We start from the raw sequence: 24,788 nt of genomic DNA, 5'->3' as shown, positions 1-24,788 counted from the left end.
ACATTGCCAAGATCCACCCTTTCCTCTCCATCCATACCGCTACCCTGCTCGTTCAAGCTCTCATCCTATCCCGTCTGGACTACTGCATCAGCCTTCTCTCTGATCTCCCATCCTCGTGTCTCTCCCCACTTCAATTCATACTTCATGCTGCTGCCCGGATTGTCTTTGTCCAGAAACGCTCTGGGCATGTTACTCCCCTCCTCAAAAATCTCCAGTGGCTACCAATCAATCTGCACATCAGGCAGAAACTCCTCACCCTGGGCTTCAAGGCTCTCCATCACCTCGCCCCCTCCTACCTCACCTCCCTTCTCTCCTTCTACAGCCCAGCCCGCACCCTCCACTCCTCTGCGGCTAATCTCCTCATCGTACCTCGTTCTCGCCTGTCCCGCCATCGACCCCCGGCCCACGTCATCCTCCGGGCCTGGAATGCCCTCCCTCTGCCCATCCGCCAAGCTAGTTCTCTTCCTCCCTTCAAGGCCCTACTGAGAGCTCACCTCCTCCAGGAGGCCTTCCCAGACTGATCCCCTTCCTTCCTCTCCCCCTCGTCCCCCTCTCTATCCCCCCATCTTACCTCCTTCCCTTCCCCACAGCACCTGTATATATGTATATATGTTTGTACATATTTATTACTCTATTTATTTATTTATTTTACTTGTACATATCTATTCTATTTATTTTATTTTGTTAGTATGTTTGGTTTTGTTCTCTGTCTCCCCCTTCTAGACTGTGAGCCCACTGTTGGGTAGGGACTGTCTCTATATGTTGTCAACTTGTACTTCCCAAGTGCTTAGTATAGTGCTCTGCACACAGTAAGCGCTCAATAAATACGATTGATTGATTGATAAGCAATGCACACCTGCATTTATTTGTGCATGGTAATAGCATCAAGGCACAGTTATCCACTTATTTCTCCAAATCACCCTCCACACCTCTATAGGAGATTTAACTGTTTTTCTTTAGCCCTGCCTGGAGCAGGCAGCATTAGTAGGGCCAATAGCTGCTTCCTCCAACCACAATTTCTACAATGTTCCATTTTCCCTAGCCCAAGCTGCTATGATAGCCACTGTAGTAGCTGTCATTCTATTCTCAGGGCAGACTGCAAGATAGTACAGTAAGTGGGGGGTCATATTTCTTGGGACAACTTTTCCTCAAGCTAGGGCATATTTCTTGCAAAAGGAAGGTATTTAGTTTCAAATTTAATGTAGTTCCAGTGAGTGGTGGAGGAAATACAAGGAAGCCAAAGTGGGGGAGCAGTGAGTTTACAGAAGGAACTTCTACCCATTTCTCCCTCCTCTTTCAGATCCAGTTTCTTTCAAGATGCCTTTTCTGCTGATATTTCAGTCAGCACTTAGAACAGTGCTTTGCACATAGTAAGTGCTTAATAAATGCCATCATTATTATTATGTAAATCATACTATGAGTGGTTAGAACTACTATTTTAAGTTAACACATAGCCCAAGCTAGAACACAGCTTAGTGGAAAGAGAATGGGCTTGGGAATCAGAGGACATGTGTTCTGATCCTCCTCTGCCACTTGTCTGCTGTGTGACCTTGGGCAAGCCACTTAACTTCTCTGTGCCTCAGTCACCTCATCTGTAAAATGGGGATTAAGACTTTGAGCTCCGTGTGGGACAACCTGATTACCTTGTATCTACCCCAGCGCTTAGAACATAGTAAGTACTTAAATACCATTATTATTATTACTATTATTATTATTATTTATGATTATTTGTTAAATGCTTTACTATGTGTCTAGCACTGTTCTAAGCACTGGGGTAGAGATAAGTTTATCAGGTTGGACGCAGTCCCTGTTCCACATGAGGCTCACAGTCTAATTCCATAGGATTTCAATCAGTGGCTTCTAGACTGTGAGCCCATTGTTGGGTCGGGACCGTCTCTATATGTTGCCGACTTGTACTTCCCAAGCGCTTAGTACAGTGCTCTGCACACAGTAAGCGCTCAATAAATACGATTGAATGAATGAATTTAGTTAACATGTATGTGTGCAGGGCGCTGTATTAAGGATTTTGGGTGTCCCTGTTTTTGTATACATGATAAAAGCTTGAATTTGTAAATTCGTTATGGGCAGGGAATGTGTCTGTTTATTGTTGTATTGTACTCTCCCAAGGGTTTAGTACAGTGTTCTGCACACCGTGAGCGCTCAATAAATACGAATGAATGAAAAAGAAGCACGGATGCTTGACACCTTCGCCCCGCCTTCTATTTACTTGTAATTAAAGCCACTTTAGGATGATTGCCTCCAGGCTTGTTAAGGGCTTGCACCAGGCACTGGTGCAAGATAATTAGGTGGAACGCAGACTAAATCGGAGGAAGGAGGAATTGATCCGTTTTTACAGAGGAAATAACCGAGGCACAGAGAAGTTAAGGTATTTGCCTAAGTTCACGCAGCGGAGAAGTAGCGGAGCCGGAACGGTAATATCATGAGGATCTTTCCTACTTTAAAATGGAATAATGGAATCTATGGCTTTTATTTGGAACCCATCTCTTTCTTCTGCCAAGTAATAACGAAAGTAATAAAATGGTACGAGACCTAAAGCTATGCTTATTATAAAGCAAGACGCGCCCTTGGAGAAAAGCGATCTACAATCGAGTTGCCATGGAATTTGGACTGTTTTAAAACCAGAATCAGGGTGGTACGTTAACATCTACCGCAACGATCACTTCCTTATTTAGCTCTTGTCTTTTTTGGGAATCGTAAAGGTCTTCTTTTAGGGGCCGGGGCAGGACATTCCTGGGGGAAAGAAAAAGCAGAAGCGTGGCTCAATTCCCCCTTGCCCTTATAGATGTGGCTTTGGTTGTGAGTGGTCAGGACTCGGGGGGTGGGGGGAAGGGGCTAGGAAGCAGGCATTGGGATGAGCGCGGGGCGGAGCGGGCTGTTCTGGGTGGGGGGCGTTGGTGACGCCAGGGGGCACCCTTGACTCGGAGCGAAAGCGCAGCCTCGCGGCTGAGTGTTCTAGCAAGAGAGCTGGATGAGTGAGTGAGTGAGTGAGTGGGCGGGCGAGGAAGAGGGGAGGTGCTGCAGCCGTCCGATGGAGCGGCTCAGTATGTCGTCCTTAAGGAGGAGGGGCTACCACCGTTCGAGCCACCGGGTCAGAAAGTCCGGGAGCAAGCCAGCGGCTCAGCCCAGGGAGGAGCTGAAGCCTCCGCGCCCGGTTCCGGCCGGGCTTGGCTCCAGGCCGGGGAAAGCGACAGCATCCTGGACCCGGCCCGTGGCCATGCCCACGCCGAGCTCACTGCAGGTAAAGCAGCCTGTTGGCCCACGGGTTTGGGTGGATGAGATCCCTCGAGCTCCGCGGGGGGCTCATCTCGGGCGCCCCTTGGCACGGGCTGAGCTCTGACCCCCTCGACCTTTCGGGTGATGTCGGGGGCAACCTGGCACGCATCTCAGTGTCCGGTGCCTTCGAGCGACGCGAAGGGGGTGGCAATCACGAGCTCGCTTTCAAGCCCCTAAGTTTGGAAGCGAGGGGTTAACTGGTTGGACCTGCGCCTTTTGACCCAATCCCCGCTTTGAAAGCTTTTCTCCCTCTTCCCTCCTCCCGTGGCTGGACAGGAGAAACGCCTCCCTTCTGGGTTAGCAACAACTTCTTTCCTCCAAGAGATTCTGCCGCTCAGTTCATTAGCCAGTGCTTCTGTCCCTAGCTCAGCTTTTCCCTTTTACTAACAGTACCACGCTTTGAATACTCTGCGGCTTGAAACGGTTGGCTACCAGTCTCTCTCGCTGATTGCAGAACTGAAGGCCGGGAGCTGAGCAAGGAAGCCCTGGTTGACCGGTTGTTTGGAGTGGGCTATTGAAAGTAGCCTTGCACTCTTTTCTGTTCTAGCATGATCTGGTGTTATGAATTTTTTTTCTTTGCGACTTAACTTTCCATTTGTACTTCCCAAGCGCTTAGTATAGTGCTCTGCACACAGTAAGCGCTCAATAAATACGATTGAATGAATGAATTTGAAGATGACCTGAAAGTCTTTGGATCTACTATAACTGATATACATACATCCCACCCAGTTAGACCTTTGGGTAAGATAACCTAGGGCCAAGCTAAACCGTCTTCACTTCTAATTCTAAAGTTAAGATTTGCCGTGTTTGGACACTGACAAACAGGATTTCTTCTATTTCTGTTTTACTTCTCTTGTTGCTGATAGTAAGCAGCAGATTTAGCATGAACGTGGAAAAGGGCATCATATCAAGCAAAGCAAATGACAAGCACTTACATTCATTCATTCAATCGTATTTATTGAGTGCTCACTGTGTGCAGAGCACTGGACTAAGCTCAATTCAACAACAGAGACAATCCCTGGCCACAAAGGGCTCACAGTCTAGAAGGGAGGAGACAGACATCAAAACAAGTAAACAGGAATCAGTAGCATCAATATAAATAGAAATATAGATATGCCATTAGTAAATATGTACATCTATACACAAGTGTTGAGGGGAGGAGGGGTAGAGCAAAGGGAGTGGGTTGGGGCGATGGGGAGGGGAGGGTGAGCAGAGGAAAGGGGGGGCTTAGTCTGGGAAGGCCTCCTGGAGGAGGTAAGCCTTCATTAGGGCTTTGAATTCATTCAATTGTATTTATTGAGCACTTACTGTGTGCAGACCACTGTACTAAGCGTTTGAAGGGGGGAAGAGTGTTTGGCGGATATGAGGAGGTAGGATGTGGGTCAGTGGTCAATGGCAGGACAGGTGAGCTGGAGGTTAGCGGCGGCAGAGGAGCGGAGTGTGCGGGCTGGGCTGGAGAAGGCAAGAAGGGAGGTGAGGTAGGCGGGGGCAAGGTGATGGAGAGCTTTGAAGCCAATAGGAGTTTTTGCTTGATGCGGAGGTTGATAGGCAACCACTGGAGATTTTTGAGGGGGGGCGGTGGCATGCCCAGAACCTTTCTGTAGAATGATAATCCGGGCAGCAGAGTAAAGTACAGACTGAAGTGGGGAGAGGGAGGAGTGTGGGAGGTCAGAAAGGAGGCTGGTGAAGTAATCCAGTCGGGATAGGATGAGTGATTGTACTATTCATTCATTCAATCGTATTTATTGAGCGCTTACTGTGTGCAGAGCATTGTACTAAACGCTTGGGAAGTACAAGTTGGCAACATATAGAGACGGTCCCTACCCAACAGTGGGCTCACAGTCTAGAAGGGGGAGACAGAGAACAAAACATATTAATAAAATAAATAGAATAAACATGTACAAATAAAATAAATACATTAATAAATATGTCCAAACATATATACATATATACAGGTGCTGTGGGGAGGGGAAGGAGGTAAGTCGGGGGGGTGGGGAGGAGGGGGAGAGGAAGGAGGGGGCTCAGTCTGGGAAGGCCTCCTGGAGGAGATGAGCTCCCAGTAGGGCCTTGAAGGGAGGAAGAGAGCTAGCTTGGCGGATGTGCGGAGGGAGGGCATTCCAGGCCAGGGGGATGACGTGGGCCGGGGGTCGACAGCGGGACAGGCGAGAACGAGGCACGGTGAGGTGATTAGCGGCAGAGGAGTGGAGGGTGCGGGCTGGGCTGTAGAAGGAGAGAAAGGTGAGGTAGAGGGGGCGAGGTGATGGAGAGCCTTGAAGCCGAGGGTGAGGAGTTTTTGCCTGATGCATAGGTTGATTGGTAGCCACTGGAGAGTTTTGAGGAGGGGAGTAACATGCCCAGAGCATTTCTGGACAAAGACAATCCGGGCAGCGGCGTGAAGTATGGATTGAAGTGGGGAGAGACAGGTGGATGGGAGATCGGAGAGGAGGCTGATACAGTAATCCAGAAGGGATAGGATGAGAGCTTGAACTAGCAGGGTAGCAGTTTGGATGGAGAGGAAAGGGCGGATCTTGGCAATGTTGCGGAGGTGAGACCGGCAGGTTTTGGTGAGGGCTTGGATGTGAGGGGTGAATGAGAGAGCGGAGTCGAGGATGACACCAAGGTTGCAGGCTTGTGTGATGGGAAGGATGGTAGTGCCGTCAACAGTGATGGGAAAGTCAGGGAGAGGGCAGGGTTTGGGAGGGAAGACAAGGAGTTCAGTCTTGGACATGTTGAGTTTTAGGTGGTGGTTGGACATCCAGGTGGAAATGTCCTGAAGGCAGGAAGAGATACGAGCCTGGAGAGAGAACAGGGGAGGAGGTACAGATTTGGGTATCATCCACGTAGAGATGATAGTTGAAGCCGTGGGAGCGAATGAGTTCACCAAGGGAGTGAGTTTAGATGGAGAACAGAAGGGGACCAAGACTGACCCTTGAGGAACCCCTACAGTTAGGGGATGGGAGGGGGAGGAGGAGCCTGCCAAGGAGACTTGAGAATGAATGGTCAGAGAGATGAGAGGATATTTGATGATATGTGCACACCCTGTAAATGAAGATAAAGGCTATATACGCTATTCTTTTCTTAAAAAAAAAAACATTAAAAAGCGTTCTTTATTACAAACTAGGTAGGGAACCCAGCTAGGCTAGGAATTTAGAGAAAGCTATAAATTAGAAGGCAGTGAGAGGCTATTTGCAACCACAAACGAAGTTTAGTTCATGCAGCTAAACAAACAGCTTTAATATCTCCACCTCTATCTCCCCTGGCATATAACACTTATTTCAGTTGTTCTGAAAATCAGGGTTTTTCTCTGTGTTTCTCTTTTTTTTTTGGTAAGGAGGAGGGGATGAGACCAATGTAAGTTACTGTTTGGAGCCTAGGCAACTCCAGACAGGTCCCTTGAATAGTGAACAGATTTCAATTCCGGCAAGATGACATTTGGACCATGTAAGCCAGTAAGGTTTTCTAATATTTGGTTACTGATAATAATAACAACAACAAATGCCATCATTATTAAGCGCTTACTATGTGCAAAGCACTATTCTAAGTGTGTGGGGGTGCAAGCTACCTCCTTCCCCTCCCCACAGCACCTGTGTATATATATTTGTACAGATTTATTACTCTATTTTACTTGTACATATTTACTATTCTATTAATTTTGTTAACAGTGTGCATATAGCTTTAATTCTATTTGTTCTGACGATTTTGACATCTGTCTACATGTTTTGTTTTGTTGTCTGTCTCCCCCTTCTAGACTGTGAGCCCATTGTTGGGCAGGGACCGTCTGTATATGTTGCCGACTTGTACTTCCCAAGCACTTAGTACAGTGCTCTGCACACAGTAAGTGCACAATAAATACGATTGAATGAATGAATGAGTACAAGGTGATCAGGTTGTCCCACATGGGGATCACAGTCTTAATCCCTATTTTACAGATGAGGGAACTGAGGCACAGACAAGTTAAGTGACTTTCCCAAAGTCACACAGCTGACAAGCAGCGGAGCCAGAATTAGAACCCATGACCTCTGACTCCCAAGCCCATGCTCTTTCCACTGAGCCATGCTGCTTGAAAATTTCTTTAAAAAAAAAAATTCTGAATGGAAGTTCTTTCAAGGGAAGAAATTTGTTTCTTTTTGAAGTTGGTTAGCTATTGGGACTTTACAGATATAACTGGAATAATGGAGGTCGTTGAAGATTTTTATGGGACCTTTGTTTAAACCTAAAAATTCTGGTGACTTTGGTTATCTGTACCTCAGGATCTAAGGGTTTTCCTCTGTTCCTCCTTTTTCCTCACCCCATTCCCTTTAACCTTTCCGTGGTGAAGATTTTCCTTTGTATCTGGTCTGAATCTTACAAGAACTCTTTAGTAACTGGGGATTCTTTCATTCATTCAATTGTATTTATTGAGCGCTTACTGTGCAGAGCACTGTACTAAGTGCTTGGGAAGTACAAATCGGCAATATATAGAGACAGTCCCTACCCAACAATGGGATTGTTTGGAGCATTCTCTTTTTTTATGTAAACTTTGTTTAATGAAACCTTAAGCATATTTGTTTAATTGATAGAAGGGCATGTGGTGGACTAAAATGGAGAATTTTTCCAAAAGCTAAGACTTATAAAAGAAACTCCATATGTCACTCCACTGCCCAGATTATCTTTCTACAGAAATGTTCTGGGCATGTCACCCCCTTCCTCAAAAATCTCCAGTGGTTGCCTATCCACCTCTGTATCAAATAAAAACTTTTCACTATTGGCTTTAAAGCTCTCCATCACATTGCCCCCTTCTACCTGACTTCTCTCCTACATCCCAGCCCGCACCCTCTGCTACTCTGGTGCTAACCTTCTCACTGTGCCTCCATCTCACCTGTCCCACCATCGGCCTGGAACGCCCTTCCTCCTTACATCTGCCAGACAATCACTCCCCCACTTCAAAGCCTTACTGAAGGTGCACCTCCTCCAAGAGGCCTTCCCAAACTAAGCCCCGCTTTTCCTCAGCTCCCCCTCCCTTCTGCGTCTTCGCTCCCTTTGCTCTTCCCCCCCTCCCCACCGCAAAGCACTTTTGTATATATCTATAATTCTATATTGATGCTTGTTTACTTGTATTGATGTCCGTCTCTCCCCCCGCCCCGTTCCCCGCCCCGTTCCCCGTCCCCCCAAACTGCGAGCTTGTTGTGGGCAAGGATTGTCTCTTTACTGTGTATTTGTACTTTCCAAGCACTTAGTACCGTGCTCTGCACGCAGTAAGCGCTCAAATATGCTTAGAACCGTGTTTTGCACACAATAAGCGCTTAACAAATACCATCATCAAATACAATTGCATGGCTCAGTGGAAAGAGCACGGGCTTTGGAGTCAGAGGTCATGGGCTCAAATTGCTCTGCCAATTTTCAGCTGTGTGACTTTGGGCAAGTCATTTAACTTCTCTGTGCCTCAGTTACCTCATCTGTAAAATGGGGATTAAGACTGTGAGCCCCCCGTGGGACAACCTGATCACGTTGTAACCTCCCCAGCACTTAGAACAGTGCTTTGCACATAGTAAGCACTTAATAAATGCCATTATTATTAATGAAACTTTAAATTTTGAAACTTCTCTGTAAAGTTCTTTGTGACAACTTGTGTATCAAGTTGAGTTCTAAATGGCAGCAAATTATTTGGGTCTTATAGGGGATTGTAATACAGTGAAAGTTTTTTTTTTTTTTTTCCTCAAACCAGCGATGAAAAATTACACTTTTTAGTTTTAGTTAAAACCGACTTCTCCCGCTGATTGTTTCATTGATCTGATTATACTGTATCTACCTCAATGCTGCATGCATTGCCTAGCATTTAGTAAGCACTTAACAATTATTATTATTATTATTCCCCCCCCACCATGTCATGTTTCCCTTCCTCCTCATCCCATTGCCACCACTCGTAGCCCCACTCCCTACCCAAGCCCACAACAGGAATCATAATGATTTTTGGACCCACCCAATTGAGTCATTCAGCTCAGGTTAACGCCAGGTGCTTTGAAGAGTGTTGTGGGGAGAAAAGAAGGAAAGGAAGGGGAAAGGAAGTGAGGAGGACAGAAGGGGAAATTAGGGCAAAGATTGCTTGATCATTCATCTTCCCACGCTATTTTTCCCCCCACTGCCACTTCAGCACTTACAGAGTGCCTCCCACTGCCAGCACTTAGTAGATACTCTCAAACACTGTTCCCCATACCAGTAATTTATTTTAGTGTATGTCTCCCCAACCAGATTGTGAGATCCTTGAGGGCAGGGATCCTGTTTATTAATTCTAGTGGTAACAAGAACTTAGTTCAGAACTCTGCACGTAGTTAGCACTCAGTAAATAGAGAAGCAGCGTGGCTCAGTGGAAAGAACATGGGCTTTGGAGTCGGAGGTCATGGGTTCAAATCCTGGCTCTGCCAATTGTCAGCTGTGTGACTTTGGGCATGTCACTTCACTTCTCTGTGCCTCAGTTACCTCATCTGTAAAATGGGGATTAAGACTGTGACTCCCTGTGGGACAACCTGATCACCTTGTAACTTCCCCAGCACTTAGAACAGTGCTTTGCACATAGTAAGTGCTTAATAAATGTCGCCATTATTGTTTATTATTATTATTATTATTACTATTGATTGGGTGAAGAGAGCTGGTACATGAGATGGAGTAAATGTTAGATAAGATATTCTGGCACCATTTTAGCTTAGTTCCCTTGAATAATGAGAGAGAAAATGAGATTAAAAATCTAGATAAACTAATCACTGAAGCTCAACTGTCTGAAAAGTGGGTTATTAAACAAATGAAACTGAATAGCAGAGTGCCAAGTGGAGCTTTTAATCAAAACCACCATTTTCCTCCTGTTGAACAGTTGGAGAATGTCTTGGGTGCACCAAAGATCTAAATAGTAGAATCTCATTAACTTCATCTGCGTGGCTCAGTGGAAAGAGCACGGGCTTGGGAGTCAGAGATCATGGGTTCTAATCCAGGCTCTGCCACTTGTCTGCTATGTGACCTTGGGAAAGTCACCTCTGTGCCTCAGTTCCCTCATCAGTAAAATGGCGATTAAGACTGTGAGCCCCACGTGGGACAACCTGATTACCAACCCAGTGCTTAGAACAGTGCTTGACACTTAGTAAATGCTTAACAAATAACATTATTATTATAATCAATCAATCAATCGTATTTATCGAGCACTTACTGTGTGCAGAGCACTGTACTAAGCGCTTGGGAAGTACAAGTTGGCAACATATAGAGACGGTCCCTACCCAACAGTGGGCTTACAGTCTAGAAGGGGGAGACAGAGAACAAAAACAAAACATATTAACAAAATAAATAAATAGAATAGATATGTACAAGTAAAATAGAGTAATAAATATGTATAAGCGCTTAGTACAGTGCTCTGCACACAGTAAGCACTCAATAAATACGATTGAATGAATCCCTTTTTCAGTTACAGGACATGCAGCCATACATAGTGCTGAATGTTAACCAAACCATTTTCTGATGCTAGGTTCCAAATTGTCAATAGTGACTCAACCAGTGTATTGCAAGATGGTATCAAGGCCAACAGAACTCAAACTTCTGGAAATAAAAAGTACGTAAAAATTCATTTAGATCAGAAGGCTCCATCTTCATGTAAAGACTACACTGATGAGATTTATCAATAATACCTTGCAGGACCTCACACAAAAGCAAAATCTGAGTCATCCACACTCTCTCACCAGGTGCCTTTGGGCCCAGGGGCATGCATTTTGAGATGGCCAGTAGTGATTGTGGTTTTTAAGCACTTAGTATGTGTCAAGCACTATCAGTCGGTCAATCCTATTTACTGAGAGTTTACTGTGTGCAGAGCACTGTACTAAGTGCTTGGGAGAGTACAATATAACAATAGACACATTCCCTGTTCACAAGGAGCTTACAGTCTAGAGGGGAAGACAGACATCAAAATAAATAAATACATTGCATTAAGCTTTGGGATAGATACAAGATAATCAGGTTGGACACAGCCCCATCCCACACAGGGTCCCTCAGTAGGAGGGAGAACAGGTATTGAATCTCCAATTTAATTCATTCATTCATTCAATCGTATTTATTGAGCGCTTATTGTGTGCAGAGCACTGTACTAAGCGCTTGGGAAGTACAAGTTGACAACATATGGAGATGGTCCCTACCCAACAACGGGCTCACAGTCTAGAAGGGGGAGACAGACAACAAAACATATTAACAAAATAAAATAAATAGAATAGTAAATATGTACAAGTAAAATAGAGTAATAAATGTGTACAAACATATATACAGGTGCTGTGGGGAGGGGAAGGAGGTAGGGTGGGGGGATGGGGAGGGGGAGAGGAAGGAGGGGGCTCTTTCCGGGAAGGCCTCCTGGAGGAGGTGAGCTCTCAGTAGGGCTTTGAAGGGAGGAAGAGAGCTAGCTTGGTGGATGTGCAGAGGGAGGGTATTCCAGGCCAGGGGGAGGATGTGGGCTGGGGGTCGACGGTGGGACAGGTGAGAATGAGGCACAATTTTGGCACAAAGAAGCCACACAACGGGCCAGTGGTAGAGTAGGGATTAGAACCCAGGTCCTCTGGCTCCCAGGCCAGTGCTCTTTCCACTAGGTCATGCTGCTTCCCATAAGGGAGGAGAGTTGGAGTCTGTGGTCACAGGAAAGTATATTTCTGAGATCACATGAGCAGCAAACACCACTGTGCCTTCACCCATTCCATACACCATTGTTGAGTGTGATATTGAGAGTTGCTTAGTAAGGGCATCAGTCATATTTATTGGGCACTTAATGTGTGCAGAGCACTGTGCTAAGTGCTTGGGAGAGTACAATCTAACAGAGTTGGTAGACATATTCCCTGCCCAAAAGGTGTATAGAGGGGGAGACAGATATTTAAATTCATTCATTCAATTGTATTTATTGAGCGCTTACTGTGTGCAGAGCACTGTACTAAGCACTTGGGAAGTACAAGTTGGCAACATATAGAGACAGTCCCTACCCAACAACGGGCTCACAGTCTAGAAGGGGGAGACAGACAATAAAACATGTAGACAGATGTCAAAATCGTCAGAGCAAATATAATTAAAGCTACATGCACATCATTAACAAAATAAATAGACTAGTAAATATGTACAAGTAAAAAATACAGTAATAAATCTGTACAAATACATACAAGTGCTGTGGGGAGGGGAAGGAGGTGGGGGGGATGGGGAGGAGGAGAGGAAGAAGGGGGCTCAATCTGGGAAGGCCTCCTGGAGGAGGTGAGCTCTCAGTAGGGCTCTGAAGGGAGGAAGAGAGCTAGCTTGGCGGATACGTGGAGGGAGGGCATTCCAGGCCAGGGGAAGGATGTGGGCCGGGGGTCGACGGCAGGACAGGCGAGAACGAGTTACAGTGAGAAGCTTAGCAGTGAAGGAGCAGAGGGTGCGGGCTGGGCTGGAGAAGGAGAGAAGGGAGGTGAGGTAGGAGGGGGAGAGGTGATGGAGAGCCTTGAAGCTGACAGTGAGGAGTTTTTGCTTGATGCGTAGGTTGACAGGCAGCCCCCTCCTTCCTCTCCCCCTCCGCCCCCTCTCCATCCCCTTGCCTTACCTCCTTCCCTTCCCCACAGCACCTGTATATATGTATGTGTTTGTACATATTTGTTACTCTGTTTATCTTGTACATCTCTATTCTATTTATTTTATTTTGTTAATATGTTTGGTTTTGTTCTCTGTCTCCCCCTTCTAGACTGTGAGCCCACTGTTGGGTAGGGACCGTCTCTATATGTTGCCAACTTGTACTTCCCAAGCTCTTAGTACAGTGCTCTGCACACAGTAAGCGCTCAATAAATATGATTGATTGATTGGAGATTTTTGAGGAGGGGAGTAACATGCCCAGAGCGTTTCTGCACAAAGATAATCTGAGCAGCAGCATGAAGAATAGACTGAAGTGGGGAGAGACAGGAGGATGGGAGATCAGAGAGGAGGTTGATGCAGTAATCCAGTTGGGATAGGATGAGAGATTGAATCAGCAAGGTAGCGGTTTGGATGGAGAGGAAACATTATGGGTATGTACATAAGTGCTGTAGGGCTGAGGATGGGGTGAATAAAGGATACAAATCCAAGTACAAGGGTGATGGAGTAGGGAAAATGAAGGATTAGTTGGGGAAGGTCGTTTGGAGGAGATGTGATTTTTAATAAGGCTTTGAAGGTGGAGAGAGTGATAGTCTGTTGAATACTGAGGGTGAGGAAGTTCCAGGCCAGAAGGAAGAAGTGGGCAAGGGATTGGTACAGTGAGTAAGTTGGCATTAAAGGAATGATGTGAACGTGCTGGGTTGTGGTAGGAAATCAGTTAGGTAAGATAGACATGGGCAAGTTGTTGAATACTTTTAAAGCCAATGGTAAGGGGTTTCTGTTTGATGTGGGTCTTAAGTGAGGAAATATGGACTGAACTTCTTTTAGAAAAATGATCTGGGCAGCAGAGTGAAGTATGGACTACAGTGGGGAGAGTCAGGGCAGTCAGTAAGGAGGCTGATGCAGTAGTCAAGATAGGATAAATGGTTGGATCAGAGTAGTAACAGTTGGGTGGAAAGAGTGGTTTTAGCAGTGTTGTGAAGGTAGAACTGACAGGATTTGATGCCAGGTTGAATGAAAGAGATGAGTTGAGGATAATGCCAGGGTTATGGGCTTGTGAGACGAGGAGGACGGTGGTGCTGTTCACAGTGATGGAAAATTCAGGGGAAGAACAGGATTTGGATGGGAAGATAAGGAGTTCTGTTTTGGATATGTTTGAAGGGTCTGCAGGACATCCAAGTAGAGATGTCCTGAAGGCAGGAGGAGACTTGAGGCTTCAGAGAAGGAGAAAGATCAGGGCTGGAGAGAGGTGTATTTTGTGACATCCAGGGGAAAAGCAAAGAACAACAATGAAATAGATACAGTTGCCCCTTTGCCCAACTAGACAAACTGAAGCTGGAAAATGGTTGGAGCATGAAGGCAGAGGCAAATGTAATAATAATAATGGTACTTGTTAAGCCCTTACTATGTGCCAAGCGCTGTTCTAAACGCTGGGTTAGATACAAGTTAATCAGGTTGGACAAAGTCCCTGTTCACATGGGGTTCACACTCTTAATCCCCATTTTGTAGTTCCAGAGTTCCAGAGAAGGTAAATGATTTGGCCAAGGTCACACAGCAGACATGTGGCAGAGCCAGGATTAGATCCCAGGCAAATGCACAAGGAAAGCTGTTCCTGGGGATAGTGTAGCATCAGAGACAGTGACTTCTATCTCTTCTAGATTGTAAGCTCTTTGTGGGCAGGGGGCATGTCCAATCAATCAATAGTATTCATTGAGCACTTACTATGTGCAGACCACTGTACTAAACGCTTGGGAGAATATAATACAACAGAATAAGCGGACCTGTTCCCTGCCCATAAACCAACTCTGTTAATATTATGCTGTCTCAAACCTTTAGTACAGTGCTCCACACACAGTAATCACTCAAATACCATTGATTGAGCAGATTTAGAAGGCCCAGTCCCAGCTATTGTTTGACAGGAAACCAGACCCCAACAGTTGCTGCTCAAAAGGGAAAGACCTCTCAGAAAACAGGTAGCATCCAGCAATGTATCTAGGCTCAATGCTGTGGTATTGACTTCACACCAGGTTAGCCCAAAGGCCTAAATGTATCTTTCTTAGGTGGTAACTGGTGATACCATGCTGCTAAGGAAAAGTAGGATAGAAAAGCCTGAAAAGTTAAGAACCTATGCTTGGTTATCAAGCCAGCCCAGGGCAGGGGAACCACATTTCCTTAGAAGACCTTTCTGGGTCTTGCCGGTGGAGAGACATATAAAAGGAGAAGTGATTTACCCTATTTTCTGTTGCTTTGAATCTGGTTTGTTTAGAATTACTGGGTGAGAACCTTATTTCCAGGGTACAGAGGATTTGGCAGTTAGAAAGGACTTAGTAATGGAGATGCTCTAAGCTATCCCAGAAGCCCCCAATTTCTTGGACTAATCCAGTGGAGGGCATGGAGTGCTTTGCACATAGTAAACACTTAACAAATACCAAAATTATTATTTAAAAAAGCAAACATAAAGAGCAAGGTGGATTATCTTGCTGCTCTTCTAGTAATGATATTAAGCTCTTAGTGTGTGCAAAGCACCATGCTAAGTGCTGGGAAAGAATACATGAGTGGTGAGTAGGCTCAATTCTTGACCCTCAAGTGGATGCCAATGTAAGTAGAAATAAGGGGGACTGGTGACAGAAACATAAGAAGGGATGAAACAATAAAAACACTAAGGTAACATAAATGACAAATATGTAGCTTAGGACCTGAGTTCTAATGCCGGCCCCACCACTTGTCTGCTGTATGACCTTGGGCAAGTCACTTAACTTCTCTGTGCATCAGTTACCTCATCTGTAAAATGGGGGTTAAGACTGCGAGCCCCGTGTGGGACATGGACTGTGTCCAAACTGATTAGCTTGTATCTACCTCAGTGTTTAGTACAGTGCCTGGAACATAGTCAGTGCCTAGCAAATACAATAAAAAACTCCCAAAAGCAGTAACCTCGATACTGGGGCTAGGGGACTGAAGGTTTGGGTTTATTGCAGCTCAGAGTCCAATCAGTGTCAATCATTTATTGAGTGCTTACTGTGTGTAGAGCACTGTACTAAGTGCTTGGAAGAGCACAATACAACAATAAAACACACATTCCCTGCCCACGGCAAGCTTACAACCTAGAGTCCAACAGTCCCAACTGCAGCTGCAGTGACCATAGCAGCTATAGCAACGGACTCAGGCTACCCAGTGTTCCACATTTTGCTGAGGCCCCATGTTGCAGTTGCTTCTGTCTTCTGTGCTGTGGTGGTACAGCTAGATGGGATCAAGGACATGGGATGGCGGGGGAGGCGGGAGGTTGCAAGGAGAGCAGTGGAGCAGGTTACTGGTGGGGTAACATGGCTCTCTGGTGTGAGCCTGTGGTCAGGAAATGTGTTTCCACCAGCACTTAATACTGCTCTGCCTTCAGTAAGCGCTCAATAAATGCAATTGCCTGGCCTTTGATCAACTGGTGAGAACAGTACAAACTGAGTAGAATTTGGAGGTACTTAGTCCCTTAACCCTTTCCACTGTCTCTCCTCCACTATCCACACCTAACCAGCCAAGTCTGAGACCATTAATAAGAGTAATATTAATATTGGAGTTTGTGCATGTAAGCCCTGTTTTTGTTAACCACCTGGGTAGATGCAAGATAATCAGGTAGGACACAGCCTTTATTCCGCATGAGGCTCACAGTTTGTCAGAGGGAGAACAGGTATTTACAGATAAGGAAACTAGGGCACAGAGAATTTAAGTGACTCGCCCAAAGTTATACAGCAGGCAAGTGGCCGAGCCGGGATTAGATCCTAGGTCCTCCGACTCCCAGACCCGTGTCCTTTCCACTAGGCCGTGCTGCTTCTCATTTTTTTAAAAAAACCTAAACAAAACATAAAATCAATCCAAATCTATTCATGAATAGTTATTAGGAACTGTTGCTCTTTGGAAAGGAGAAGCTTAAGCTTTGTGTTCATTCCACTGAAGGCATTCTTAAATGTATTCTCTGCAGATTGAACAGAAAAGACAAAAACAAAGTTGTTAAATGGTTTACAATTTCTGATTTCTATGAAAAATGTGATAAACCATTTTCTTCCAGTGTGCTCATTTTCCCCTTGGCTATGTAACCTATACTAAGAGAGAAAAACATTGTTATTTTTGGTAAAGTTGGCTTAATATAAGTAAATTACCTCCTTCAGCACGTGACTTGGATGCAGGTATATGAATATTCCTCTGCTCTTCTGGGAAACCCTTCCAACTCACTTGCTATATATATATATATATATATATATATATCACGGGAAGCAGCGTGGCTTAGTGGAAAGAGCATGGGCTTGGGAGTCAGAGGTCATGGGTTCTAATCCCGGCTCCACCATTCATTCATTCAGTTGTATTTATTGAGTGCTTACTGTGTGCCGAGCACTATACTAAGCACTTGTCAGCTTTGTGACTTTGGGCAAGTCACCTAATTTCTCTGTGCCTCAGTTTCTCATCTGTAAAATAGGGATTAAGACTGTGAGCCCCATTTGGGACAACCTGATAACCTTGTATCTAGCCTGTGAGCCTGTTGTTAGGTAGGGATTATCTCTGTTGCTGAATTGCCCTTTCCAAGTGCTTAGTACAATGTTCTGCACATACTAAGTGCTCAATAATTACGAATGAATGAATTAATGAATACCCCAGTGCTTAGAACAGTGCTTGGCACATAGTAAGTGGTTAACAAATACCATTATTATTATTATTATTATTATAATCATCATCATCATCATCCAGAGTTCTAGAGACATTCAGGAATTTCTGTATGTGAATGACTGTACCCTAGAGGCAGATTCTGAACAATCAATCAATCAATGGTTTTTATTGAACACTTATTGTGTGTAGAACACTGTACTAAGTAAGCCCTTGGAAAAGTTCAACAGAGTGGTAGATGCGATCCATCCCCACAGGAGTTTACAGTCTACAGGAGAGCTCCTTATGGGCAGGGAATGTGTCTGTTGAATCTGGTGGATTGTACTCTCCCAAGTGCTTAGTACAGTGTTCTGCACATAGTGCTCAATAAATACCATTAATTGATTGATTGAGGCAAACACTAAAATAAGCTACAGATAGGAGAAATAGAAAATAAGGATATGTACATAAGTACTGTGATATGGGGAAAAGTATTAAAGAAGACATTCGTATTATTATTGCAAGCTGCTTTACCATTTCAAAGAAAATTGAAGTCATGTGCCAGCCTGCACCAGGGGCGCCATGAGCAGCCCAAAATTATACATTGCAAGACAGAGCTAAAACTAGCCAGAGAATTTTATTACCTAACCCTAACACCATGATAGATGAGGAAGTAGGAAATTGTTTTGATGCTAAAACATCCAGTTTTCCAACAGAAAACTGGAAGACCACTGCAGCAGACAGGCCAGTACTACCTACTGCAGTCAAGAAAGAAGCTGCTGTTTTTGACAAGGTGACAAAAGTGAAAATAAAACCAAGCTCTGCAAACAAGAAGGGGGCAGTCTTTGTGCACAGTGTGGTGGAAACTTTGGTGCCCATTTAGCCACATGCACTACCCTAGGTGAATTTCAGTGGCAGTAGGGATATCTTTCAGTGTGAAGGACAACTACCTATATAGACCATATTTAAATATTTGTGGGTATAGGGTCTTCAGGGGGTTTGAGAGAGAGATGGGAAGACATACTTAAGCATTCAAATGTCCGTATCCATGAGCTTCAAAACTATTGATAGGTCTAACCCTAGAAATGTAGCCTGAAAACTAGCCTGTCTGATTCTAGCACTTTAGATTTTGTTGAACTAAGTACATTTACCTCACCATTAATTTGAATTTGTAGCTATAAAAAATACCATGCAGAAAATAACTTTTTTTAAAAAAAGGATGTAAATGCAATGTCTTATACGAGCATTTCAGTACTGTACGTTTATCCCAATTCTGAAGTCATTAACAAAAAGCAAAGCACAATAATAGACCCAATAATTTAATTAATATAACCCAAGTATACAGATGGAAGCAGCTAGGCGTAGTGGAAAGAGCATGGGCTGGGAGTCAGAGAATCTGGGTTCGAATCTCGGCTCTGCCATGTATCGGCTGTGTGATCTTGATCGTCACAACTTTGCACACAGCACTCAATAAATACAAATGAATGAATGAACTTCTCTGTGCCTCAGTTTCCCCATATGCAAAATGGGGATTCAATACATGGTCTCTCTCCTACTTAGACTGTGAGCCCAATGTGGGACCTGATTATCTTGTATCTACCCTAGTATTTAGTACAGTGCCTGGAATATAGTGCTTAACAAATACAGTTATTATTATCCTACTCCATTTCTGGATATCTCTTAAAATTTACAATAAATGTTTCCTTGAGTGTTTGAATAGTAAGCTATTAAAATGATGCTACACAGCAAACAAATAAGATAACATTCAAAGTTAAGAATTCTTAGAGAAATCCCCAGGAATCACTGAAAATCACTGAAAATTTATCGCCATCCCAATGCTTTTTCTGACAATATCATTATTAAACTACAATTGTGTGAGTTATTTTTCTCCATCATTTTAATTAGTACTTTTTATTTAGCAAGGAATCCAAGGTGCTTTACAAATTTAACCTCATAACCATCTTATAAAATTGATAAGAGCAAAAGAACAGAAAAAGTATTTGTTTCTCATATACCTTTAAATCACACCACTGGGGAATTCTCAAGTTAATGATCTCTGCCCTTCCAATTTAGTTGTTTATGTCTTTTTTCAATTATTCCCATTGCCTTGAAGTGCTAATGAGTAATCCACTATAACCCTATAGCTTCAGAGTCAATTTCGACAAGTCATATCCATTTTTTCAGACATCTGAATCCTGTTGACTGTATGTGAAATTACTTTCTTTTTATCCAAACCAATATTGTTTCCTCTCCTTCCTAAACACTGGTATCCTGTATTGATAAATACCAGCTGATGATGTAGGTGATTAAATGCTTAATTTCTGTGAATGTTGGTCACTTTGAAGAGCTATAACCATTAAAAAAACAAAACCAAATCTCTTTAAAGACTATGATGCCTTATCTGCTTTGAGTGAATATAAAGATTGGCTACATCTAGGAGTCTATAGCTTATATCTTCAGAGGAAAAGAAAAAGGGTTGTGCTGTGTGGATTCTCTAAAAGTTGGGTTTTGGAAAACTAGATGCAGTTTAACAACCTAACTATACAAAATCTTTCAAGAAGTTTAAGCAGAGAGAAAATTTGGGATTATTCCTCAAGTTCCACAACATTTGAATCATTGACGTTTACAGGTGACAGGTTCAAGATATAAGGAAACACTTTCAATGAGTAGTAAGTATATGGGTTTTTTATCATAGGAAGTTGTGGAGACAGAAAATATAGGGTCATGAAGGAATTGGAGTCTTAGTGACCCATCACAGCCTTAAAAAATAATTATTGAAGGAGAGATCCATAATGGTTGAGAAGGAGTATTAGGGATGTTAAAAGGGAAATCCCTAGCCGTGAGTCTGGATGTTAAGAGCATCTCTGCCACTGTCATTTGTTCATTCATTTAATTGCATTTACTGAACACTTTGTATATAGCACTCTACTAAGCGAAAACAATAAACAGACACAGTCCCTGCCCACAATGAGCTTAGTCTGGAGGAGGGTGGGGGGGAAGAGAGACAGACATCTATACAAATAAATAAATTACAGATATTTAGAGGACTCAAGGATAACGCCAAGGTTGCAGGCTTGTGAGACAGGAAGGATGGTGGTGCCATCTACAGTGAGGGGAAAGTCAAAACAAACAAAAGTCCAAACAAAATTTGGGTCCAAATGGGCCATTGTCTTGATTCATTACAATGTTTATGTTCTTAATAATATAAAGACCACCCAACACTTTATTGGAATGAAAAAGGGTTGGGGTTTTTTCCATCAACTCACCTGATCACCATTCATTCATTCAGTTGTATTAATTGAGTACTGTGTGTGCAGAGAATTGTACTAAACACTTGGGAGAGTACAGTATAACAATAAACAGACACATGCCCTGCCCACAATGAGTTTACAGTCTAGAGGGCAGACAGACACTAATATAAATAAATTGCAGATATCTATACATAAGTGTTGTGGGGCTGGGATGGGGGATGAATAAAGGGAACAAGTCAGGACGAGGCAGAAGGGAGTGGGAGAAGAGGAAAGAGGGGCTTAGGGAAGGCACCACTTCAAGCTTGCCTACGCTGTATATTTTTTGTAGGCTGTTGGCAGGGCGATAATAAAATCATTCTTCAGCAAAGTAAAACCTCTTTGTAATAGGAGGAAGGAACTAATTTGCAGGGAGTTTGTCTTTATTTTTAAAGTCTTTTAAAACAATTACATTTCACAGTGATGTGCCAGGATCAATGGTATAGGGATTGTTATTCTCTAAAATATACCCTTAGCACCTGCTTAAAAATAATCATAGAATTTTTTTTATTTTTATAGTATTTGTTAAGCACTTACTATGTACCAGGCACTGTCCTAAGTGCTGGGGAAGATTTATTCAATCATATTTATTGAGCGCTTACTGTACGTAGAGCACTGTACTAAAGCTAATTAGTTGGATACAGTCCCTGTCTCAATATGGGACTCACAGTCTTAATCCCCATTTTACAGATGAGGGAACTGAGGCCAGTCATTCAGTCAGTTGTGTTTATTGAGCGCTTACTGTGTGTAGAGCACAAAGAAATGAAGTGACTTGCCCATGGTCACACAGCAGACAAGAGGCAGAGTGGAATTAGAACCCATATCCTTCTGACTCCCAGGCCCATGCTCTATCCACTAGGCCACAGTGTTTGGTCCCCAGCAAACTCATCCATGCCACTCCAGCTATTGTTACACTTGGAGCAGAGGAAACAGATGTGGTCTGGTGGAGCCGTGGGGTGGACAGTCTTTGCTTAATTCAGTTTCTATAATTTAAGGCTTTAAGTAATCAAGCCATCATCAGATTTACTTGGGGTTTCTACTGTGCTTTGAGGCCCCTTCATAGATTTTAAAGGTGCTCTGCCCAGTCACATCCCACAGTTTCTCTGTTGGTATAAAACAACATCAAACTGGGGGTTTTCATTTAGAGAGACTATTTTAAACCTAGTCCATTTATCAATGGTGCCTTCTAGATGAAGCCACATTCTGGTAAATCACAGTATTTTCTAAACAAGCCATTTGCTTTGGAATGCTTTTCAGTCAACATGGAATTCTGTTGTTAAAGAAAGGACAGAGGCAATGACAATCCCTGTCTGGTAGCTGAACTGGAAGGGAGAAGGAGGTGGCTGGCTACATTGACGAATTAGTCCCAGAGGACAAAGATCTGTTGAATTCTGTTGCAAGACTATTGGAAAACTATACGTGGAATGGATTTAGGTAACAACTGTATATATGTGGCCACTTAGGCTCACAGACTAATACCACATGATGCCTTTCCCTGAGCAGTGCATTCTCAGCCTAGTGATTCTCACTTTGAGATTAGTAGAATGAAAACTCAATGTGGGTAGTCAGTAAGTCCATCATATTTATTGAGCACTTACTGCATGCAGACCACTGGACTAAGCGCTTGGGAGAGTGTAATACAAAAGACACATTCCTTGCCCACAATGAGCTTACAGTCTAGAGGGCAGGGAACATATCTGTCAACTCTTATCTTGTACCCTCCCAAGCGCTTAATACAGTGCTCTGCACACAGTAAGCGCTCAATAAATATTATTGATAGATAGTAACAGACTCAGAACCTTTCGATAGAATGTTCTCTGAGAGATCTCTGTGGAACAGAATCATAATAATAATAATAATGGCATTTTTTAAGTGCTTACTATGTGCAAAGCACTGTTCTAAGCGCTGGGGAGGTTACACGGTGGTCAGGTTGTCCCACAGGGGTTCACAGTCTTAATCCCCATTTTACAGATGAGGTACTGAGGCACAGAGAAGTTAAGTGACTTGCCCAAAGTCACACAGCTGACAATTGGCAGAGCTGGGGTTTGAACCCATGACCTCTGACTCCAAAGCCCATGCTCTTTCCACTGAGCCACACTGCTTCTCTAGAAGTTTAAACGTCTCTAGAAGTTTAAATCCCAACTCAGAAGCAAGTTGGGATTTAAAGAGCGGAGCTGAAGATACCTTATATGTAAAACATCTCTTACAGTAGCCATGCACCTTGTGGGCACTCAATAAATACTTCCTTACTGGCTGAAAAGAAACCAATACTTGGCTCTCCTCCTCCTCTCCCCTCCTGCTGTGAAAGTCAACAAGGCAGCTTGAGCACACCCCATCTTCATCCAGCATTCTTCTAAAGCCAGAAGCATAGTCAGCCAGAGCAGTGTCTGAGGAGAGGCAGGTGGAAAGGGGTGATGGTCAGGTTGAGGTTGGAAATAGTGGGCAGTGTTGCTTCCTTGTCAGAGGCCCTGTGTTTTTGAAATCCAAGAAATTTCGACATCCTGTCAGTTCCATGCAACCTACGGGGTGGTGATACATTTTCATGACTGTTTTAATCATCTAGAAATGATTAATCTCTTTTATTAGAGATCTCATCTCTTTTGCTGCCGACCTCTCGCCCACATCCTGCCTCTGGCCTGGAGCGCCCTCCCTCTTCATATCTGACAGACAGTAACTCTCCCCACCTTCAGAGCCTTATTGAAGGCACAACTCCAAGAGGCCTTCCCCAACTAGACCCTCATTTCCTCTTCTCCCACTCCGTTGTGAATCACCCTTGCACTTGGATTTGTACCTTTTATTCACCCCACTCCCAGGCCCACAGCACTTATGTAAATATCATTAAATTATATGTTCTAAATTACTTATTCATATTAATATCTGTCTTCCCCTCTGGACTGTAAACTCATTATGGGCAGGGAATGTGTCTAATTCTGTTGTACTCAAGTGCTTAGTAAAGTGCTCTGCATGCAGTAAGCGCTTAATAAATGCGATTGAATGAATAGTAAGTACTCAGTAAATACCATTGATACATAGCCATAATTTATTTATATTAATACCTGTCTCCTCTGCTGAACTGTAAGCTCACTGTGGGCAGGGAACATGTCTACCAACTCTGTTATAGTGTACTTTCCCTAGCTCTGCCCACAGTAAGCGCTCATTAAATATGATTGATTTAGCCCCTGGGATCCTAAGGTAGTAAATATAGGTTTTAACCTCCTACATTGTGGGAAAAAAAATTGGAGGAAGGGGGAATGTTTGAAGTAAATGAAATTGTCTACAAAGGCTAAGTCAATGACAGGTAGTGGAAGTAGAATTGAGCGCCCATTTGGTGCAGTGCACTGTACTAGGCACTCAGGCAGTACAGAATAACTGACATGTTCCCTGCCCAGAAGGAACTTAGACTCTAATGGGTGAGACAAGCATAAAAATATTTGCAACACTGTCAAAATAAATTTAGTAGATATTAGGGAAGCAAAGAAAGAATAGAAAACCAAGGTTGAGCCGTGAGAAGGGTTTAGATCATGTCTATTGACTCTACTGTTTTGTACTCTCCCAAGCGCTTAGTGTACAGTTTCTCAGAACACAGTAAGTGCTCAATAAATACTATTGATTGATTGAAAATAGGTAGGACAACTGTATATAATGTCTTAAAGATGACCTCACTAACAGTGAAGCTTGCTTATGGATACTTCAAATGGTAGTTGGTTTCAGTGTGGCTCAGTGGAAAGAGCACGGGCTTGGGAGTCAGAGGTCATGGGTTCGAATCCTGACTCCGCCACTTGTCAGCTGTGTGACCTTGGGCAAGCCACTTAACTTCTCTGTGCCTCAGCTACCTCATCTGTAAAATGAGGATTGACTGTGAGCCCCAAGTGGGACAATCTGATCACCTTGTATACCCCCCGGCACTTAGAACAGTGCCTTGCATATAGTAAGCGCTTAACAAATGCCACCAGTATTATTATCTGCTTTGCAGATCCTCATCTTTGATAATGTTTAAAAGAG

At 43.7% G+C, this 24,788-nt stretch overlaps 1 protein-coding gene across 3 annotated transcripts in view; it reads left to right on the top strand.

Annotated features, from left to right (window-relative positions):
- Nucleotides 1-3,115: 3,115 nt before the first annotated feature.
- GCNT1 (glucosaminyl (N-acetyl) transferase 1) overlaps nt 3,116-24,788 on the top strand; it is a 58,715-nt gene continuing 37,042 nt past the window's right edge. For all 3 annotated transcript variants that reach the window (XR_005456587.1, XM_038769379.1, XM_038769378.1), the window contains exon 1: nt 3,116-3,259. The gene's annotated coding sequence lies outside the window, so the exon portion shown is untranslated. The remainder of the gene's footprint in view (nt 3,260-24,788) is intronic.

This window comes from Tachyglossus aculeatus, chromosome X4 (assembly GCF_015852505.1).
Source record: "Tachyglossus aculeatus isolate mTacAcu1 chromosome X4, mTacAcu1.pri, whole genome shotgun sequence".
In the NCBI taxonomy this organism is placed as follows: Eukaryota; Metazoa; Chordata; class Mammalia; order Monotremata; family Tachyglossidae; genus Tachyglossus; species Tachyglossus aculeatus.
Note: the sequence above shows the minus strand (reverse complement) of the source record. Positions and strands in the feature narration are given on the sequence as shown.